At 44.1% G+C, this 22,589-nt stretch overlaps 1 protein-coding gene across 3 annotated transcripts in view; it reads right to left on the bottom strand.

The window, feature by feature from the left end:
- The window catches only part of tnc (tenectin), a 41,657-nt gene extending 25,303 nt beyond the window's left edge, over positions 1 to 16,354 (bottom strand). Inside the window, exons 1-2 of one of the 3 annotated variants that reach the window (XM_089265546.1) lie at positions 16,265 to 16,354; positions 13,604 to 13,951 (exon numbers count right to left, since the gene is read on the bottom strand). The gene's annotated coding sequence lies outside the window, so the exon portion shown is untranslated. The other 2 variants (XM_089265548.1, XM_089265547.1) reach the window with 2 other exon arrangements.
- Between the last annotated feature and the right edge of the window lie 6,235 nt (positions 16,355 to 22,589).

The following is a 22,589-nucleotide window of genomic DNA, read 5'->3' as shown; positions in this document are numbered from 1 at the left end:
TGCTCAGGCATGCAACTAGCTAACTTTTACCCCAAGCCAGTTGCCCAAAACAAGTGGCAGAGGGAATTCCCCGAAAGGAGGGGTAGACCCACACACACACACACACACACACACATATACTCACACACAACGAATGTCGGTCATGGGAACTTTGCGAAAAGGCTCGAACAAGTCGAAGCCTAGCTAGGGCCCATGGCAATGTATCATCATCAGCTGCAGCCTCTTGACCAACAATGGGACGCCGCTGATATGCGTTATGAAAAATGCATGCTGGCTTCTAACTCAATGCCACCAACACGAGGCGGTGGCTCATGCGTGAACAGACGACCGACAGTGGACGGCCAGCACAAATGCAAATATTTGCACAGCCGCCCGACATGGTGGGCCGGCCCGTGGTGGAAGGCAGCGGCGACTCCTCCTGGAGCCGCACAAAGGGTAAGCACTTGACAGGCAACTGTTTAAGGTTGAAAAATTACAGAGGCTTAAAGTGAATGCAAGTGAGTGTGCGTGTGTGTGTGTGCGAATGCACCGCACTGTCTGTGGCAGCTCCATTGTGATTGTGCTGATTGGGAGCATGCGTGGCCAGCTGAGCAGCCAGCTGCCTCAGCCGCCTCTCCGCCGTGGCGTGCCACAAAGTGTGCCCCCAGCTGCAGCACACACTAATATAAATGTATCGCCAGAGATGGAGCTCTGGAAATTTACATTTTACAAAGGCAACTCGCAGTGAGTCGCGGCCTCAATGGAGGGTGGGAAAATTTCACATGAGCAACATTTTGACAGTCGGCAAAGGGAGAGGCGAGCACTGGGGCAATAGGCAGCCGAGCAGCGGATCTAGCGAAATGCATCGTTAGCATATGCATCAAAAGGTGTCTCTTGTCAGAGGAGCAGCTGTCGACTGTCTGCATTTTGAGATTTGTACCATGACCCACAAATATACTTTGGCGCACGCATCTAACGACGACCCAGCTAGCTAGCCAGCTAGCTGCACAGATGACTGGCTGAATGGCAATTTGCAACTGCAACTGCAACTGTGTTGCTGCTATGCGGCTTTAATTGGATTCTGCTGTGCTATCAAATTGACATTTAGCACACAAGACCGAAACCGATCTTCGTGCCTGCTGCTCCATACGCTCCATACCGATCGATGTTCGTTCACTTGGCTGACCTAACCTCATGCGTTCACTGGGATGCTCGATGGATGGAGCGGCGCACAGGGGAGGCTAGAGCGAAGAGTCATGCAATCTGAGTCGCTATCCGCATCTCAGTTGCCAATTGCAATTGCTGGCTTATCGCATTACACTTTGATTGCTGTTGTTGCTGCTGCTGCTTGGCGTTAATTTGGTTTTGTGTTCTCGGACAGCCATTTAACGGTGAGGCGGCGCAATTGCAAATTGCATTTCTGCCAATGCCAATTGGCCGCCTTTGCCTTGTTGGTCACGTCAAAGTCAATTGTCATAAATCTGCAATTGCCGCGGGGCCCTCACACCTTGCGTGTGTGTTTGTGCTTGGAGTAACGCAATAAATGCGCATAGTTTTGTCCAATTGCTGGCCAAATTGTTTGTGGCTTGAACTGAAAGAACTCTGCGCTGCGGCCCTCCTGGCCGCAGGAATGTTTTTGGCGAGAGCCGAACGTTAGATTTACATATCTGTGTGCAATTGCTAAAGGAAATGGAAAAGTTGTGCCACAGAGGTTTCTGTCCAATCAACAAGCTTGAACCAAGTTCATGAAGTTGGCCTTACAAATGATCGACCTTGCAGCCGTAGCAGCAGCAGCAGCAGCAGCAGCAGCAGCAGCTGTGGCAGCAGCCAATTGAGTCGAAGGAGTTGTCTCTCTTTTGGCTTTGTGCAGAAAATTAATAAAGCTTTGGACGCCGTTGCGCACGATCCACAAACATAACGGTCTCTAGTGGCAAAGCCAGGGCAGGCAAACAAGCGAACAAACAATCGCGCCAAATGTAAGCTATGTCTCTGCTGCCTCGCCGCCTTCGTCTCCATCTCCATCTCCATCACCGTCTCCGTCTCCGTCGTCTTCTCTCAATCTCGGCCTGAGTCACTTGTCAGCTAGCCGTGGCGACGATGGCGACAATGCGGAAGCTGTTGCTGCGGCTCAAGCTGCCTGGCACGACAACAGCACGAGCAGCGTGCCCGATGCCGCCAACGCCAAAGACCAACAGCAGCAGCAGCAATAGCAGCAATAGCAACAGCAACAACAACAACAACTAGAACTTCAGCTGCAGCTCGTAGGCAATTTGCCATTTTGGCTTTGCTTGGCCAACACTTGAACTGGATTAGTTGGCTGCTTGCTTTGATTTGTGACAAATCTTGATGCAAGCTACCGTGTGCTCGCCTGCAGCATGCAACAGCCACGCCATATGTGGACGTGGATGCTGTTGCTGCGGCTGCTGGTGTTGGGTCAGTTGGCAGATCGTGAGCTGATTTTGTGTTGACTTCATTTTTTTTTTTTTTTTTATTCTGTTTCGCTTTTTTTTTTGTATGCAGCTCGCCACAAATTTCTCTTTTTCTTGGGGTCAAGTTTGTTGCCAGGCAGAAGCGTTCTAATTTCACTCACTCGCTCAGCGCTGCAGCTGCAGTCACTTAATTCTGATTTGTTTTTTGTCATTTACTACATAGTTGCCTAATTAAAAGCCATAAAACATTATGAAGCATTGCGGCGCTACGTGTTCGTAAATCTGAGAACCACTGTGCGATAAGCATGACTATTGCAGTGTGTGGCCCAAAAACTAGAGTTATTATTCGATGGGCAGGTTATTATTGCTGCCGCCCACACGTGTCGGCTGTCAGTGTTATACAACATTCGATTCGCTTTGCCAATTTTAGCCATAAAATAGGAAACAACAACAATCAATGGCTTTGAGTTTTTGTTTTTGGCTACGATTTGCAAACTGGTTCTAATTATGCCAACTGTTAGCCGCCCCACCGCCCCTCCCGTCCATCGATAGTTGCCCAGAAGCCCCGAAAATACACTAAGCAAAACAGTTAGACGAATCATAAACGCTTTTCGGCTACGTGATTTGCGATCGCAATTTCGTAAAGTGGATCATTGCGAGCGTTTTTGGCGCGTTTTCAGCAGTCAGAGTCTCATTAATATGATTACTCATGGCTATGTAATTTGCTGGCCGCATAATAAAAAACAAGTGAAGTGTATGCCAAAATTTCTTGATGGGGATGCTACGGGCAGACGGACAAATGTGGATATGCCCGGATTTACCAGCGGCAATGCTATTTCGAGCGCCGTGATGTCATGGACTGGAATTGCCGTTTACCTATAATCTGCAAGTCAGCGGCGATCATGAGAACTAAACTGACTCACTGATTGGCCGGCTAAAGGCTGCCAGCCGGCCTGCCCATACACCATACCTAGATTAAGATGTAAATACACACATCACAGTCGCATCTGTCCGAGCATACAAAAGAATCAATTGAAAGCTCACTGAATAAGGTATTTGCAATCGGAGCTCTTCATTTCATATTATCTATATGCACATACATATGTATATGTATATATGTGTGTGTGCTGTCCCTACGCTCTCATCCTGGGCGCAGACGCAGTCGGTTCGAGGAATCCACTTGACCACTTGGCCAGTCTAATGCTGCAACCAGGAAATGCCAATCAATGAGAAATATGCGTTTGCGCTGTTCGAAAGCAACTTTGATATGGAGAAGCCTCGGCACACTAGAGTCGCATGTGGCATGTGGAGTCGCGACAGCGGCCTCGGCCAAAACAAATAAATTAAAAATTGCATTAAAATGTAGAAAATGAAAAACGTTGCCTTTTTCAGCTGATTTCAGAGAGTGCAGAGAGTGTTAAGGGTACACCGGAGAGGTTGCTGGAGGAGAGCAAGCTGGCGAACTGGCGACTAGTCAGAGCCGGTCCGGGCCGCGTATAGCGGACGGAGCTGGGCAGGGTTCAAAGCTGTGCCTGTCAACTTCAAATCGCACGTTTTCCTACGCGCTACAAAGTCGTCGCCGATCGAGCCCAGGCTGTGCTCATCTGTGCCCCTGTCTGGGCTGTCTGGCTCTCTAGTTCGCTGGGTTCTCTTTTGGCCCCCGGACGGACATAACAAAATGTGCTAAAATATGCACAAACATCGCAAGAAACCGATGCGATGCGATGCGATGCGACTAACGTTGCCAGGCAGCGGCTAAGCCCTAGCCACTCACATCAGCAGCTCGGTCCCGTGGCTGCGCCGCCCGCTTCTCCGCCTGCTCCTCCTGCGGCGCATATGAGTGAGTGTTTTAAATCATGCTGCCTGCCAAAGTCATGATTCATATACCGTTAGCTGCTCATTTCCACACAAATAAATGCCGAAAAGGAAAAGCCATCCAGCCAGCGAGCCAGCCAGCTAGGCATCGATTTAACTGAAGCAAAGCTAAGCCAAGTTGCCTCCACTCGAGAAATAACTCAAAGATCGACAACTCGAACGGCGCCTATGGGTCCGTTCGACAGATCCGTCAGCTGAACGCTTTCCTGCAATGTGTTTATGGATCGAACGACCCTGGCAGCCCAGCAAATTGCAAATAGCGCAGGTGTTTGCCCCGGGCTAAATATGTAAATGTATATTAATCACCTGGCCAAGAAGAGGATAGAGCGAGAGCTCGAGCGAGAGAGTGTGAGGGAAGAATGGAAATGCTGGATCTTTGCATACCCTCATCAATGCCCAGTTGAGCGAGCGTAAAAAAATAGTTTCATTTCTGTAACGTTTAGTTCAGCCTTTTGGAAATTTGTACACGTTCGGGGCAATAATTAAAAGCAATGTGCCATCATTAAGAGATGAACGTGAGATTTGGTCTGTCAAGAAAGTATCTGAAGAGCAGAAATTTTGTTTTTACCGTGCGTAGTTTTCACTTTTATTTGGACAGGCCCGAAATGGCGGGCTGGAACAAGTTTGTTGATTTTGTCATGTAATGCAAATGAAAGTGTTCTGCGGGCCAAGCAAACCGCAGATGCCATTAAAATTAGTGGACAGGGCTTTAGGAAAATGGAAAGTGGCCCCAGCTGAAAAGTGGCCACTGCCAAAGGGTTCTAACCCAAGACCCTGCAGTTACAGCAGCGCGGCTCTGTTTGCTGCGGCTGTTCATTGCACTTTACACTTTGGGCTGTGTCATCGTTAAAGCGCCTTCCGGGAATGTCTTCAACTCCATAAGAAAGAACAGAGCACTGAAAATTAAATGAAATTGAATTTCATGGCTGTCATCTTTCATTTTATTCGGCTCTATTATTACGCAGACGAGCAGCAAGTATGGCTATTAAAAGCCAACTAGTTTACGTTGGGCCTATAAAAAGTGTTTGTCGGGTTCTTAGAACTCTCCACCGCATGAGCTGGTTTTTCCGCCTTATAAGTTATGTTGAAGTCTTCTCTCACTCTCATTCTCTCTCTCTCTCTCTCTCGCTCCCTCTCTGTGTACGGTCAACTCTAATTAAAGAGCATGTCCGGTATGCGCCCACAGCGGCTACATCATGAACTCTGCCATCTAACAATTTTTATATGGTTCGTCATTAAACGAAGGTGTTGAAGTTTTGAAGCGTGTCTAAACCTGACCATTTTCTGGCTGTCAATAAAATTCAATATTTAGTTTTGTCGTAAACTACGAAGCTATTTATCATAGCTAAAGACCAGCTGCTAAGCATCTCACATTAACTTAAGAATTCTTAGTCATTTCTTATAATAGAGTTTTTGTTGCGCTCATCTCTATAGAAATTTCAAGAGTTTGTTATATAACAAGCGAACTGCGGCATGAGATATAACAAGAGAATTCTCCAAGACTTTGAAGACGTCTGTTTTGAGATTAAGGTAAAGCCTTGGACAGCGCAGTTATATCTCCGAAATTTAGAGATTTCTTTAGAGTATAAACAGCTCTAGTCTGGATACTTGTTTATATTCAATTGCCAGCCCATCCAGTGCCCATAATCACAGAGCCAAAGGCCAAAGCAATTTCAACTCTGTTGCATTTTGCAGAGTCCTCCTCCTCCTATATAACGTCAAATCTAATATTGTGGCACATCTTTCAGGCGCTCGCCGAATATTAGCCAGAGTGATTGATGAGGTGTCAGGCGGAAAGTGGCAGACAGGGGCCAGGACCCACGGCCTGTAACGGCCATATTTTGGAGTGGCTTCTGACACTCTGGGGGTTGGCAATTTGCGCATATTAAAAAGGAATTTATTTTGGCATTTTTAATGCAATTTATTAGCGCCAGCAAATTGGCTTTAAATTGATTTTTTCTTTTTTACTGGCTAGCAACAGTTACTACCATAAATCTATATACTGCTGACATTTCAAATATTGAAGCTGACTAAATAAATACTCCATTATATGGCACTAGAATATGTTATGCAATCCCTGACATTTTGAGCATCGAATTTAATTTCAATTGTCATTGTCATTGTCATTGTGTCTGGACACACACAGAGTGAACAGTGGGGGGAGAAAAAAACCGAGCTGGCTGTCTGATTGTAAATGGCAGAACATTTATTTCATATGGAGAGTTCATTGTTTATTTACTGCCTGGGCTGTGCTCTGTATGAATGAATGTTTTAATTGAAAGTTCAAAATGCTTCAAGCCGGAGCTAAGGTGGCAAGCGGGTAGCCGCCAGCTGCCAGAGTCAAGCAGCATGCCACAGGAGACACTTGAGGGCAATGGAGTCAAGTATGCAAACAATGCAAAAGCGGCAAGCGTCGGAATTTGTCACAAGGATGTGGGAGATGGATGGGCAGGAGAGCCGCCCAAGCAGCCAACAGGATAACACACACAGAACGTGGCTGATGACACGGACTTCAATAATGAGCGCCACGTCTTTGTTGTTGCTGTTGCTGTCATATGGGGGCGTCTGTGCATAAAAGCAGCGCCAGTCAACCATACTCTTTGTGGCCACACACCGTCTGTGGACCGTTCTTATGGTAGTGCGGTGGCACTTGAGCCGAGGCACGCACCTTGCTGCACCACCGCGCGCAGCCAGCCACTCTGGCTGGCTTGGCTGCTGCAAGCGCTGCTCCTGTTTTGCCTGCATAAATTAGAGGCAGCTCGGCCCCGCCTCCAGCTGCCGTTTGGCTCGACTCGCATTCGCTACCTTTTTGCGACTCAATTTGCTGGCTTTATTGCTTGCTCGCCAGCTAAATTATTTATTTATGCAAATTGAAGCAGTTAAATCGCAGCAAAAACTGCAGCCAGCTGCAATTCGCTTGCCAGCCAATTTATCATTGCATACTTTTATGGGCAGCGCCAAAGTTTTGATATCTCAATTGGCCGGCTGCGATTCCATCTGTTGTCCCCAACTGATTTACATACCTGCAAGAGAGAAGCCAGAAAAGAGAGCCGGCGAGAGGGAAAGACAGATTTGGCATTAGCTCGGGCGAGAAGTGATTAATAAGGCTTACAGTTTAAATGCTTATTGTTAAACGCTTATTTCTCGATTTATTATTGTTTGTGTCGAGTCATTAGTTGACATTAAGCTGGTGGAGTTGGACGTGGAGGTGGAGAGCGAACGCGCGTTATATCTCGGGCACGAAATGTAATCTAACAAAATGAAATGTAAATCATGCCGACAGCAACAACAACAATGACAGCAGCAGCAACAGCAACAACAAGATCAAACGACACCATACAGAAAATAGAAAACAAGAGTCAAGTCCACGAATTTGGGTCAGCAACCAAACAAACAGCAAACCAAACAACTCGAACAGCACAAAATATTCAAGTTAAACGTGTGCCACAAAGACAACAACAACAACAGCAGCAACAGCAGTAAGAACAACAACAACTGCGTCAGCAAGAACTACGTCATGTACGGCATGCACGCTGATTAATTGAACTTATTTACATTAAATATTTTCCCATCATATTTGTCGCTGACTAACCCGAACGCACTTTGGATTTTTTTATTTCAAATAAATTCCTATTGTGAATAATGCACAATTCGTATTAAAATAAAATATTCCGCTGAATCGAAAGCCATAAAGTAGTTTAAACGCTTTCTCGGCAATTTCAAGAGCTTAAGAATAATAAATACATTTATATCTATTTTAAGCGCAAACTGAAATTGACAATCTATCGTCTGGCAACAATTAAAAAGCTCTTGAAATCTCGTTGTGATTTCTATATCCTATAAATGCTGTGTGCTAAGGTAATCAAATCTTGGTAATCAAATGCTTGAATCACCCAAATGACAATACTGCGGAATTCCAAAGAGAAAGTATGCGTTGGCCAGATGCTTCTAGTCTTACAGTTTAGCTTAGAGCGGGCGGCCAGTTAGGCAGGCAGATATATTCAATCATCGTGTCTACGCCCTGAGCAGACAGTGCTGCAAATAAGTAACTGTTCATTTCATTTTTATTTCTTACCTCGCTGGCTTGTTTACTTAGGCATACAATAGAAATTAATTTCATTCAAGAAGCGTTGAAAGAAACATCTTCAAAAACAACAGCAGCTCATTGGCAATGCGATGGCCAGAAGCACAATCAGCCAACAGCAAACAGCTAACAGCAAACAGCCAACAGCTAACAGCTAACAGCGAGCAGTGAGCAACAGGCACTGCGCGTCCCGTTCACAACTTGTTTTATTTCTATTTGTATTTTTTTGTTTATTTCTATTTTTTATTTGGTACTACGACTGGCTGATTTCTTTTGCCTATTCAGCTCATGGAGTGGCCAGCGGCCTGGCGTTGGCTTTTGTCGACTTTTCGCATTTTTTCTCACAAAAGAATTTCTTCGATTTTTATCTTGGCATCTGCCGCGACGATCGAGCCGCAAATTTTTGAATTGGCCCAGAGGCAATTGCAGCTGCCGATTGAATTAATTTATGGGCTTTCTTTAACTTGGGCACTGGGATCTCTGAATTTGGGCTATATGTTTCACATATTCCATTTCTGCTTCTGAACTCTTTAGTTTTTGGGTTAATTATCGAACTGTGGCTGCTGCTGCTGCTGTGACTGCTGCTGGCATAACTGTTTGGCTTTTGGCCCGATTCGAGCACGCATTAGTTGTGACAGCTAATAAGCAGCAAATAATTGGCCAAAATCGGAAATTACACTAAATAAACACAAACAGCTAGAGCAACAACAACAACAACAAACTGCCTGTGGATGTGGATGTAGATTTTGACACCTTGACCGCATTGGCGCATTGAATTACAACCAATTGGCTGTGACTCTGGCCTTATTGGCCATTATGTACGCGCGCTGGCTCTTAAATCGGAATTATATTTTCTAACATTTAAGTGGCATGCCGAATGCCAAAAGGGTTTCTTTTTACGAGCCAACCATTAAACGGATTGGGGCGTCGTTCATAAAAAGTCTGTAGAGGAAACGCGTAAAAGCTGTGAGCTGGATAGAATTCGCGATCCTCTCGGGTAATAAAATCGGTTTGTGGCTAATGGCCAGTGCATTAACACTTTCGGCCAAATGCAAATTGGCCAGCTATTGGCCATTAACGGGCAATTGCTAGACTGCATTGCCAATAACTGGCATTACGTATACGACAGGTCGACAGTGCGAGGGTAAGCATGGAATCTGTGCCGCTTCGCTTTTAGTCGCCGTCGTGGCCCATTAGCCAGCGGCCTGCACACTTTTTCTTTCTATCGCCAGCCACTTTCTTTGGCTATTGAACTTAAAAGCATCTGCAGCAGTCGCAGCCACAAACCAGATCGCCGCCCGAAACAAGCAACAAGGCGGTCGCAGTAGCAGCAGCAGCAACAGCAGCAGCAGCAGCAGCGACAACAATTTGGGTTAGAGAAATTTGCGCCCCGCGACACACTTATGGCCACGAGAGTCAAGTTCTTGTGGCAGGTAAATACCAGTAAATAGCCGTGTGCATGGTTCTATGCCACGCTTTAACCTTGGCGTTTGGGCGTAATGCGCGGCAAGTGTCACTCCATGAATAACTTGTAATGTGCTTAGTTGCGCTTACTTTCTTTACACAGTAGCAGTAGCAGCAGCAGCAGCAGCAGCAGCAACGTACGACAGCAGTAGCAGCTGCTGCAAAAACAACAACTAGAATGGCCAACAACAATGCTAATGCTGCACATAAACCGATTTACTCAATTATAGTTAAAAATGGCAAGGGAAAAATATCACAAAAATAACGACTTGGCCAACGCTTTGGCTTTGGCTTTGTGCTCGCCTCAAGTGCTGCCCAGTTGTGGGTGCCATAAAGGCAAGAAAAACAAATAGATATATCAAATTGATATAGTCGCAGCCAAGGTAATCAGTCCGTTGCCAAATATATTCATTCAATAGCCAGCCAGCGGCCGTCATCATTTAATTTGGCAACTGTTATCGCCAGAGACAATTGATTTGTGGGCCGAGCAGAGTCGAGCGCTTGAGCGTGCATTTGGCTAATTGGTGTGGCTGATAGAGACGTATGGCGGGTGGCTGGAGATTGGGGCTGCAACTTTTCAGTCAATTAGCGCAGCATTTGATTTGCATAATGCGGCCTCTAATTTCACTCTGTACCGGTTAACGGCAAAAGACAATGCCCAACTCCAGAGTCTTCAGAGGAGAGTCTGTCATTATATAATTTGTCAGATTCCCAGACTCCGACCTCACCTCTGGCTCCTTTGGGCGCTGATGTCAGCTGCGATGCCCTCATCATAACTTAAAATAGTCGCTGAGCGACAGTTAATTATGAATTTTAAAGTATATTCTTCATCTTTTTTTAGCTCTTTTTTTTTTTTTTTTTGTTCTTTGTGGCTAGATAAACCACCAGAAGGGTTGGCTTCTTCGCAGTTGCCTTTTAATCTTTCTTTCTAGCAAAAATTAAAATAAAATTTACATAGAGTCAAAGAACCTAACGAAAAAAAATCCACACACAACACACAAGAAAAAGGCAGAGGAATGAAAGAAAGATGAAAAACCCAACAAAATAATTTTAATGTGTTGCGTTCTGGCGGCCTCGACTGCAATCACTTTTAATTGTTATGATAATTCTGCGAGGAAGCTTGGCCAGCTCACAAAAGAAAGGCAGCGGCCCAGTGAATCAAGAAACTAACTCAACCTTGGCACGAAATCTGAAGAGAGACGACCACACAGATACATTTGTATTTGTATGTAAGCGCTATTAAAAGTACTCCGAAATGGTCATTGGCATTGGTAGCACCGCCAGCTGGTTCATCAAACTGTTGAGCGGCACGTGTGGCAGCAGATCAAGCATACGCAATGTGTGTCTCTGTTTGACTATGAGCCGCAAAAGCCACAGGCAGCAATTCGTTTGCCAAAACAGAAAACGGGAGGAAAAAAAGCTATCTAAGCCACATTACATGGCTTTTAATTAAAATGCTGCAGCAGCAGCTGCGTTTGCTGCGCTCTGTGGCTAGCCACAAGATGTGGATGGTTTGGCCCGTGGCTCTTGTTACAGAGTTCTGCTATTTGCCATGTTGCGATTCAATCATTTTCTTCTTCTATTTTTTGTTCCTTTTCGTTGGCTCATCAATAAATCTGCTGCTGCAGAGAAACTCCATTCGAGCCAAGGAAAATGTTGTCTATAAATCACATAGTTGCTGTGCGACATGGCCAAGGGACAGTTTTGGCTAAAGTGCAGCAACAGCAGCAGCAACATGAAAAAACAACCCCAAACACCTGCTGCTGGCCCTGGCCCTGGCCCTGGCCATGGCCCTAACCCTGACGGCTGTCCTTGCTGGCTGGCGAGCTGCCAGCTGCCAATGAAATATCTGGCCAAAAGCAAATAATGCTTAAAATCATTTCGATTTCCGGACAGGCTGTTGGCCATATTAAATGGGCGGAGTGGGGAGTGGAGGGCATAGGATGCCAGTTACTATGCACACATATTGCGGCATTTTATTTGCATTTTTTGCTTCTTCTTCTTCTTCTTTTTTATTGCTGAAGCAACGAAAGCCCTTTTCCCAACTATAAATAAACCATATTTGGCTTTTATTTCAGTTGGCACTCTTCTAATATTTTCCTCTTCTTTTTTTCGGTTCGGCTTCGGCTTTGCCATAGTTTTTGTATTATTTATGGGCAACTAAAAGCTTTTACAAGCGCACAATTTTAGTTTTTACGTGCCTGACAGAAGTTGCTGCAGCACAGTGTAGACCATGCAGGACGAACTTGTGGCATGGGCATAAATTCTAATTAGAAGTTGCACTACAACTTTTGGGCCAGGACACACGGGGCTGCCGCTGCCGTAGCCATTGCCATAGCCTGGGGCAAGTGGCCAGTAAATGGCCTTTCCACATAAATTAAATAGCCAGGAAAAACTATTTCTCACAAAGGGCCCGAGGCGGGGCGTCAACAGGGGCGGGCCGTAATGAGGGGCGGCCAATGGTTGGCGCTGTGCAACGGCTCGCGGCGCCTCGCCAATTGTGAATGAATGAATGAGCGAGTAAATGAATGAATGTTTGCAATTTGCGCCAACAGCTGCAGCCGCCGTCCCCGCCAACTTTTAGCCATTTTTTATGAATGAATAACTTTGAGCATTAACTGCCTGTAAACCCTGGTCTGGCTAACTGGCTGCTTGGCTGGCCGACTGGCTGGTCGTTTAAACGCTTCGTTGGCTCTGGTTTAATTTTTGTAAAACAATAAATTTGTATTAATTGTTTGCCATAGCGACGTAATTGAAATGCGCCGCAGGTTCTTGACTGCTCCGCCGAGCTGCGCTTAAGTGAAACCCACCGAATCGTGGAGCCTTAACGGGCTGTGCCCTACAACGAATTGCCCACAGCAGCCGAGGCATCTTGAGAAAACTAGTTAAGCTAATGAATAATTAGCGGAACTAGTTTCGAGAATTGTGCGACATTTGCACAAGTGCAAATCTAATTGCAGTAAATGGCAAAAAATATATATATTTGAATATAAATATTTAATAATATTTTAAATAGGCATGATTGTTGTGCTGGGCATCTGAACATTAGTCATATAGCCATACAAAGCCGGAACAGACATTTCAATTAATGCAAATTTTATGCTAAATCCAATGCTCAACAATTTAAATTCACAATAATTTTTGTATTTGAATTACGCAATTTAAAAAAAAAAAATTTTTTAATAAAATAATTTAAATTTTCCCCTTTTTCTAAATTTTGTTTTAAATTCTTATTTTTTTGGCAGCTTGAGAGCAAGGAACTATAATAAATAATTTAAATTTTATACAATTTAAATCAAATTAAAAACTTTCTCCAGAATATTCCCTGAAATTATTTATTCATACACACATGAATAAAATTAAAAATTTAGAAATCTAGAATATATTTTGGAGAAAATTTGCAAATTGATTTTTATTTTATAAAAAAATGAAATATATTCAGCGTTCTTTGTTTTAAAGTAAAAAAAAAACACACTCACACATACATTTAAAATATTATAAATTATATTTTTTATGGTAATATTTATTCCAGCACGAATTTTTAATTTTTGACTACAAACTTTCTTTCAACAAAGTATAAAAACTTTGATAAATATTTTTAGCATTTTTAACTTTTGTGAAAAGTGTACAAAAAACTAAAACTTCCAGGAATATTTTAAAAATATTTCGCAAAACACACAAAAGCTTTTTTTTATAGGTATTCCAAATGCAGAATGACTTTTTGAAAATGTTCTTAAGCTTTAAAATTCTCAGAAGGACACTTGAAACTCACCTTTTTCACTCAAGAAACTCAACGAATTAATTTTTGTAAAGAACTTTTGAAAATTATTGTTCAACACTTTGCCACTTGTACTGCAGTTTATATTTTTGATTTTGTTTGTTATTTGAGTTAAGATTCGTTTTTGCACTTTGTTGCACAGTTTTAGATCCTTTTATTCCTTTTGACGAATGATGCTTAACATTTCGCGCACTGATTCGACAGTCTAAGTTAGTTTATTTATTAGAAACTTTTATTTTAGTATTTTAAATCACCGATTGGTGTTTGCTTTTTTATTTCAGCAATTGCTGCGTTAAAATAATCCACTGTGTCAATAGTTCGTTAGCTTCTGATGGAGCAAAACTGTCGAGAAATCGGACAATTTTGAATGAAGCTGCTGCAGACGACAGCGAGACCAACTCGGGTTCTAGGTTGGTCGGTTCGCTGGTGGCTGGTGGCTTGTTGCTGGGCTGATGTTGGCTTGCTCGCTGGCGGCTGGCTTGGTTGGCTGTTGGGGCACCACCAAGATACAACCGCTTCATAAAATTCAAAGAGACTCGGACCCAATAGCTTCTCAGCGCTTATTTATATAACCTACGTCGAGCGGCTTTTGGTGAAAATCAAACGAAACGAACGAACCAACATCGCGACAGCGACAACCACAGCAGCGGCAGCGGCAGCAACAGCAACGGCAGCGACAGCGACGCCAACTGAAGCAGCGCAGCAGCAGAGTCGAACGAACATGCCAAGTGAAGCCGGGCCGGGGCCAAACCAAACGCTGAGAGCGACACTCGCCAAGCGCTGAGAGCGCAAAAGAACTTCACACACATACACAGGCAGCAGCAGCGACGCCGACAGCGGCAGCGACACGTGAACGCAAACACACAAGAGCACACACGCACACACACGCACACACACAGCCACAGCCAGAGACGTCGACACCAGCAAACACACTCAAATGCTCAGTGACGGCAACAAAGTTGCTCATCATTTGGATCTCGCACGCTGACGCCGACGCGACGGCAGCGAACAGCCAACGGCGAACAGTGGCGAAAATAAAATGAATGAAATATTAAATCAAAACGGAATTATTAAATGTGAGCATGTTGTAAATAATAAAAAAGGAAATGAATAACAAAGGGAAAATGTAACTAAATAAAATAAAAAACTGAAAAAGAATATTGATTGCATAAATAATATATATACATAGATAAACGAAAGACTTGAGACTTGATTATATTAGTAAGCAAAATAAAATTATGCATATATAATATGTATATCTATGTTTTTTATAAAACTCATTTGATAAATCGAATTGAACGCTGCTCTAAGAACCTTGAGTTGCACTCAGCGCATGGGCCCACTGTGCGTTGGCGCTGCTGGCACGCTGTGGTCAATGAATAAGTGCTGGTTGGCATTAATGCATTGCAAGAATTCCCCACGCTTAGGCACAGAAATTTCGCAGAAGCAGCGCCAGCAAGTTGGCAGCCCCGACACGACGCCGACAGCGCTGCGGCAGCGATGTCGAGACTCAGAGAGCGCAAGCCGGCTTTGCGGGCAGAGACTGAGACAGAGACTGAGACGTAGACTGAGGCCGAGACTGAGACCGAGACCGAGACTGAAACCGAAACGAAGACCGAGACTGAGATGGAGACTGAGACTGAGACTGAGACGCAACCATGTAACTTTGGCCAACAACTTGCGGCTCTCGCGATGCTCTTTGGCCAATGCTCGCTCGTGTTGGCGGCGGCGGCGGCGTCAAGTTCTTGGCCATGGCCAAGACGAAGAATTCGCACTGCTGCGGCTGCTGCTACTCATGATGATGTTGATTGATATGGAGATGATGATGATGGTATGCTGATGCTGATGCTGATGCTGAGCTGATGCTGCGCTCTGGCACTGGCTGCAGATTCTTAAGTCAGTCAGTCAGTTGGCCATCAAGCGGCGCTTTGCGGTTTTTGCCTCGACCTGCTGCAGACTACAAATGTACACACATATACATACATGCATACATATATGAATAAGTGTATGTATGTATGTGTGCTTATAATTTGCCTCTTCTTGTACAGGTGTTGGCCAGCGCCGTTTCTAATTAAGCAGCACTCTTTGCTGGCTGATTTGGACACGGGCAGCGCACGCACTGGACGACAAATGTGGTTGGAGAAGAGCAACCGGTTCTAAAGCCCACGTCTTGGCCAGCACTTTTTGGGGTGTACTATTGTTTGTGGCCTGAGGCTGATTATTGACCTTTCTTATTGCTAGTAAACAGCCTAAACTGCCAGACGAGCGGACGGACAGACGGGCAAAATACCAGGCAACTGCCAGGCAGCCAGGCGGTCCAGCTTTGTATTTTTTCATTATTTTTTTTTATATACCACGCGGATTCTGCTTAATTGTTTGCGAAATTCTTTTAGCCGCCTTTTGTTTGATTTAATTAATTATTTAATTACGCTTGAAGTTGGCAATTTTGCCGGGTTTTTGCACTTGTCTAGTTGGCTTTGACTTTGTCCGACCACACACACTCACACACACATGCACACACACGCATACACTCTCACATTCATACATGAAACGAAGAAGTCGCGCGCGCGCGCTCCACACCTCACACCGGCTGCCCGTTAGCTTGGCGACGGCGTGGCAGGAACAAAGCAACTTGCCACAGAGTACGCGACTTACAACTACATAGAATTGAGCTCCGGCCACAAGAAAAGCACGTTCGTTGCACGACGCGCACGCTTCGCTAATGAACTGAACATTTCCGCTTTGCCGGCATCCTTTGGCCCGCTGGCCCGTTGGCCCGTTAGCTGGTCTGCTGCTCTTTGGTCCTTTCGCTCGTCCGTGCGGTGGAGGCTGCAGCCGCATTGCGCCGGCGCGCGTCAAACATTTGAGCGTGAAATTTGTCGCAGTCTAACATAAAGAAATTCAAATAAAATGAATTTAGCCACCCGCTCCCAGTCTGCCAGCCGAGACACACACTCACACACACACACAAACACACATACACATACACACACCCACACACAGTCCAGCATCTCAGTCCAATGCCAAAAGTCTAGTGATTGCCGGCTACGTGTTGCCGGCATTTGTCGCTTGTCGTTTTTGTATTGTGTGTACAGTGGGTGTGTATGTGTGTGTGTGTGTGTGTCGTTGTGTGTCTGTTCTGTGTGTGTTCTTCTGGTCTCGTTGTCGCTGGCAATATTTTTTTGGCATTTTCGCTTTATACGTGCAAATTTAATGGCAACAATTGGTGCGAAATGCCGGACATGCAAAGAGGGCACTGAATGAACGACATCAGCAACAGCAACAGCAGCAACAGCAACAGCAACAGCAGCAGCAGGACGCGGGTCAGCCGAGTAGTGGTTGGGTGGTTTATGCATTGTTGGCTTAGTGCATTTGTAAAGCGTGCGTTTGTGTGTGTGTGTGTTATTTTTTTATCATTTCTGTTCTGTTCAATTCTTTTCTGTTGAATTGAGCTGCTGCGATTGCTGCCGCTGAAACAGGGTCCAATTGTTGAGTGCAATCCAAAGTAAGAAAAGCACTCAACAGCTGAGGAGAGCACTTCGAACTTGGCCGATTGATAAACTAGTTGGCAATAACGAATTGCCACAAGGTGTTCAATTGAATGCAATTTTGTTCTGCATGCTAGAAATCTTAAATTACGTTACCAGCACAAGGAAGCGAGCTTATCAAATATACATATAGAACAAAATAAATATCTGTATGTACATGGGTTTTAGTTCCTATGTGAATCTCATTCTCTTCTCATTTTCTTACCTTGATTTTCTTACTTTAATTTAACCTTTTGTCCTAGTTGAAGTATTTTCCAACTCTAGACTTTATAGTCTCACGAAATGGCAATTCAATTTAAAGCACATGCAGCTGCCCAGATGAGAGACGAATTTAAGTTCTTCAGGTTTAAATGGGACTATCCTTAGTGTTGACGAAGTGTTAGTGCACAACGTTTATAGCGTTGCTTTCCATCGATAAAGTGGCATACGAGCTAACAGTTAATTTAAGGCTAACAAAAATTTACAATTGCTAACAACTACTCTCTGTATGTGTGCGTGTGTGTGTGTGTGTGTTTGTTTGTGTGTTTTATTAACCATTTGAAGAGAAGCGAAATCACTTGCACAGTTATCCATCTGATTGAATACTCAAATTTTGCACACTGCCTGTCCCTGTATGGTCATCATCATCATCATCATCATCATCATCAGTATCAGTATCAACATCATCATCATCGCCAACTGTAAAGCACTCTCATGGCCATCCATCGCAACCAACTGGCCAACTAACCAGACAAGCGCCTGACCAGCCAAATAAATAGCCAACTACATTCGTCCGAGCTTCACTGTAAAATGCCAAGCGACAATATTTCGCAGGCAATGCCACTCGTAGCTCGAGTGATTTTCATTGTGTGATGTGACAGGTGTCACCGCGTGTCGTCGGTGGGTGGACGTGGAAAACGGACGTGAACGAACAGGAGGATGTGCCGGAGATGTGCTGGGCGGGGAGAGCACGAGCAGATAGCGAAGCGTTTGTGTGGTAGCGACTGTGGCGTGTGGCAATGTCAGGCAATGAGCGCTTCGAGTCGCGCCGGCCAAGAGCAGGCATCAAGCATCATGACCAATTAGCCTTGTTAGTGAGATAAACTATGGGGTACGGCAATGGGCCAGCTATATGCTACTAACGGTATCTGTCAGGTAATGCCCTCCCTCTGTAGCTCTCTTTGTGTCTCTCACTCTCTCTCTCTCTCTCTCTCTGTCTCTCTCTCTCTCTCGCTCTGTCGCTGCCAATGACACGGACAGTCGACGCACGCCTGAGTTCAATTGATTTAACATGAAAGTGTAGCTTGCTAAATTGATTTTTGTGAAAATTCTCAACTTTTCGCATAAGAGAAGTTGCCAACGACAACGACAACGAGAATAGAGAATCGAGAATTCGTGGAACGGGAACAATAACAACAAGGCAGTCATCAATGTTTTATGCTGTTGCCAAGTGGCAAAGTCTGGGGGCATGCGATGTGTATATATGTATGTAGACAGCTAGTATCTACATATATATGGTATGTATATATAGACTTTATATCTATCTGTAGCTGACCGTAACGAATTGCTGTACTATCTATCTGTTCTTCTTGCTGCTGATTTGCCCAAAAAGTATCTCCAGCACAGTTGCCGCTTTGCAACCCTCGAAATACAACAAAAAAATAAACTGCGAGGGTGATGACTGATGATGCTCTGGGTAAATGTGTGTCCATATCAGCGACTCCGTCGACATTTTCCTTGGCAGCATCAATGCGTCGCCTGCAGCTTTTCGTGCACTTTCTCGAACAGCGAAAAGTTATCCACTCTGCGGACGTTTGAAAAGTTAATTTGCACGGGAAACCGTCGAAACTGGGAGCCACTGTGTGCCCTCCCCCTGCAAATTAAATAATAGGCTTATGGTGGCTTAGTGTTGCAATTGTTGTTGCTGTTGTTGATGTTGTTGCTGGTGTTGTTACAGCACGTTTAGCATGCCATAAAGGCAAATTTTTTTGTAATATTTATTGCCAGGCCATTCATGCGCCTTTAATGTGCCCCAGACAAGCGCCACAGCCCGTGCATAACAAAAGGCTATTCTCGTGGTCGTCGTGGTCTTTCTCTAAGGCACGCAACAACATCTAACTGGCCTACGCCGGCTGCATTCCATATGAGAGCCATTCTCTAACCCACTGGCAGCACCATGTGAAAATCCAATTAAGCTACAAATGACCAAGAAACGATTCTAATTGGGAAAAATCCAGTTTCATTTTTTCTACCCAACTAATTCCTGTGGAATTTTAAAACTAACCTTAACTATGCCATAATCGCTATAAAATGAACAGAAAATTGTTTACGTTTTCTGTTCAGGCTGCTTCGTATTTATTATCCCCACTTGGAGATTATGAAGCCAAAGGCAATTATTCATCTGTTAGTTAAATATGAATAAATGTTATCGAAGAGAAGAAGCCTAATTAAAAAAGTCATTCGAGCAATCCATTAAGGCCGTAAATCAAACCTCAAGTCATCCAAATCTCGTATAATTCCAATAGGCTCTTGAATGTTCCCCCAAGACGTGCGTACGGTTAGAATAACAGTTATGGACGGGCGAGCTATATAATTGTTATTCATGAATCACTTTGTTATGGTTTGTGGAAAAGCGATTTTCCACTGGCTAAAGAGTCAGGCATTAAGACGACATGAAGTCGCTAGCATTTGCAAATTTCTCAACACGTTCGGGGCGACGGGGCAAACTTTTGTTTTGGCGCCTCGAATGCGCCACGAATTAGCAAAACAGATCGGATAAGCAGCGCACAATAACGACAACAATATTAGCAACAGCAACAGCAACAGCAAACAAAAAACACAAAAAAAAAATAGCGCTGCAATGCGAAGTGCATATAAAATAGGCGCCCAGTCAGTTTTTTAATGAATGGCTGGCCGCCTTGTGGGCTCTAAATAGAGATATATGCATGGAGAGTCTAAGGATTTTGTAGTTGAGGGCGGTTGTAGACACACACACACACACACACTCAGTAGCTCAGACCATCATATGCTCATGCATATGCAGGGCCATATATCATGTTGGCTTTGACTATGTAAAACTGGTGCCTGCTTTGCATTTGTCAAAAACTTTTGCTGCCCATTGCACTCGCATTATGTATGAGATGTTGTTAAAATGGCACCACGCCCCGCGCATTAAATTAGTTAGATCAGCAAATCAGCTTTTAACGGCCAACATTTGATGTACTTTAACAAATTAAAAGAGGCCCTCTTTTACGGCCAGCTGAAGTCAGCGCGTTTATGGCCAAGCATAAATCTTCAAATCTACAACAGCAGCAACATTCAGAACTGCCAGCAGCAGCCGCAACAGCAGCAACAGCAGCAACGAAAATTAGCATCTTTGATTTGAAAATATGTTGGCAGTGCTTGACCCAATTAGTCGGAGTGAGTAACTCATAAAAGAACGACAAGCGATGATGCCTCTCGATAAGCGTACCCTTCCCAGCATCCATCTACTTTCTCTCTTCCAAAAATACCCAACCAAAAAAAAAAAAAAACAACACTTGGGATACTTACATTTATTTGGAATTGGAGCACACGCTCCTAACTGGACAGCAACATAATTGCAGTCATGTATTTAGGTTTGTTTAGTTCTTATGCCCTGTGGGCAATTCAGGCCTCTTCACACATGGGGTATATACACTTGTGCAAATTTATGTAACAGACAGCAGCAGATTGACCCAATATGCATATATGTGTATCAAAGAATCAACACATCCTCAAGTTAGTATTCATTCGATTCAAATATTTTTGCAAAAATATTAAATTATTATGCAACAACAATAAATAATAATACAAAGTATTTGCGCTCTATATCTATTTACAGATCATCTCTGGGTCAAACACTCTCCATCGTCATATTTGTAGCTCCGTTACTCTGTTTGTTTGTTTGCTTGCTGGACTGTTTGCCTTTGCTCGTCCCCTGCGCCGATGTTGTAATAAGTTTGCTTTATTGTTTGCCAGCTGGGCATGAGGGGGATGACAAGTAGAACAATCAGAGCTCAAACTGCGGAAATCGCCAGAATAAATACGAAAAGGCAACGCACAGTGAAGCATCGAGAATCAAATCAAGATGCCCGCGATGAAAGCTGGCAAAAAGTAAAGTAGAAAAAAATAATCATATAGAAGAAGACAATGTGAAAATTTGTTAGTAATTTTTGATAATCTTAAATAAAGTTCTCACGCTGTTTACACGGCTCGTTGACTCTTTTTCGCCAGATGCAGGCAGCCAGATACCACAGCAAGGTGTTAAGGCCCCAAAACTGCCAAATAATAATGCCAAAAAAATAATAATCCAGATGTTCGCGCTGCGGCACGTACAGGCAACACACTCTGCAATGACAGCAGCAACATCAGCTCTACTATATATGCCGGCAATAGCAACGGCTGGAATGTTAACAGTAGCAATAGGAGTACTAGCATCAACACTTCGAGCAACATTATTGGCGGCAGAAGCAACAGTTGTTGTAGTAACAGCAGCAAAATCAAAATCAACATCTACAGCAACAACAACGGCAGCGTAAAATGCCAAAAGTATATAAAAAATTGCAGCAACAGCAATAAAATCAGCAAGAGCTGCTGCATCAGCCATAGCAACAGCCACAGGATTAGCACCAATGCAACTGGCCGTAACAATAGCAAATATAAAATAGCAGTAGCAACAAAAGCAGCAACAGTAGCAACAACAACTGTAATGGTAACAGCAATACAATCAGCAGCAACCGCGGCAATAATAACAATAACAACGACAACATCAACAGGATCGCTAACAGCAGCAGCAGCAACACCACCAGCAGCACCAGCAGCAGCAACAACAACAACAGGATCACCAACAGCAGCAACAAAAGCTTATATATATTGTTAAAAAACTAACAACAACAACAGCAATGCCAACAGCAATAACAGTAGCAACAGCAGCAACAACTGTGACAGCAACAGCAGCAGCAACAACAACTGTAATGGCAATAGCAACAAAAACAGCATTAATAACAACAGCAGCAACATCAAAAGGATCACTAACAACGGCAACAGCAGCAGCAGCAGGTTCGACAATTGCAGCAACAACAGCAACAACAACTACAACAATTGCTGGCAGCAATGTGAGGGTCACATGCAAATTGCAACATATACGAGATATTTATGACCAGTTATAACAGTTGCTATATAGCTCGATCTCTATATGTGACATGGATTATAATTACAGTTAGAGTCGAGCTGCATTTCAGGGTCAAGTTTGTGGGCCCAACGCAATTGTTTGGCATTAAAAGCAACTGTAAATCGTGGCTGTCTCCCATTGATGATTGATGATTAATGATTGTCGCGTGTTTTGGCACTGACCATAAATTTTATGAGCATGTAAATTTGATTTCGCTGGCAACCTTTCCTTTTCCGACCCACCCAAAGCGCTCCAAAGTGTT

This window comes from Drosophila navojoa, chromosome 2 (assembly GCF_054131105.1).
Source record: "Drosophila navojoa isolate 15081-1374.11 chromosome 2, UAZ_NAV_1.0, whole genome shotgun sequence".
Taxonomy (NCBI): Eukaryota; Metazoa; Arthropoda; class Insecta; order Diptera; family Drosophilidae; genus Drosophila; species Drosophila navojoa.
Note: the sequence above shows the minus strand (reverse complement) of the source record. Positions and strands in the feature narration are given on the sequence as shown.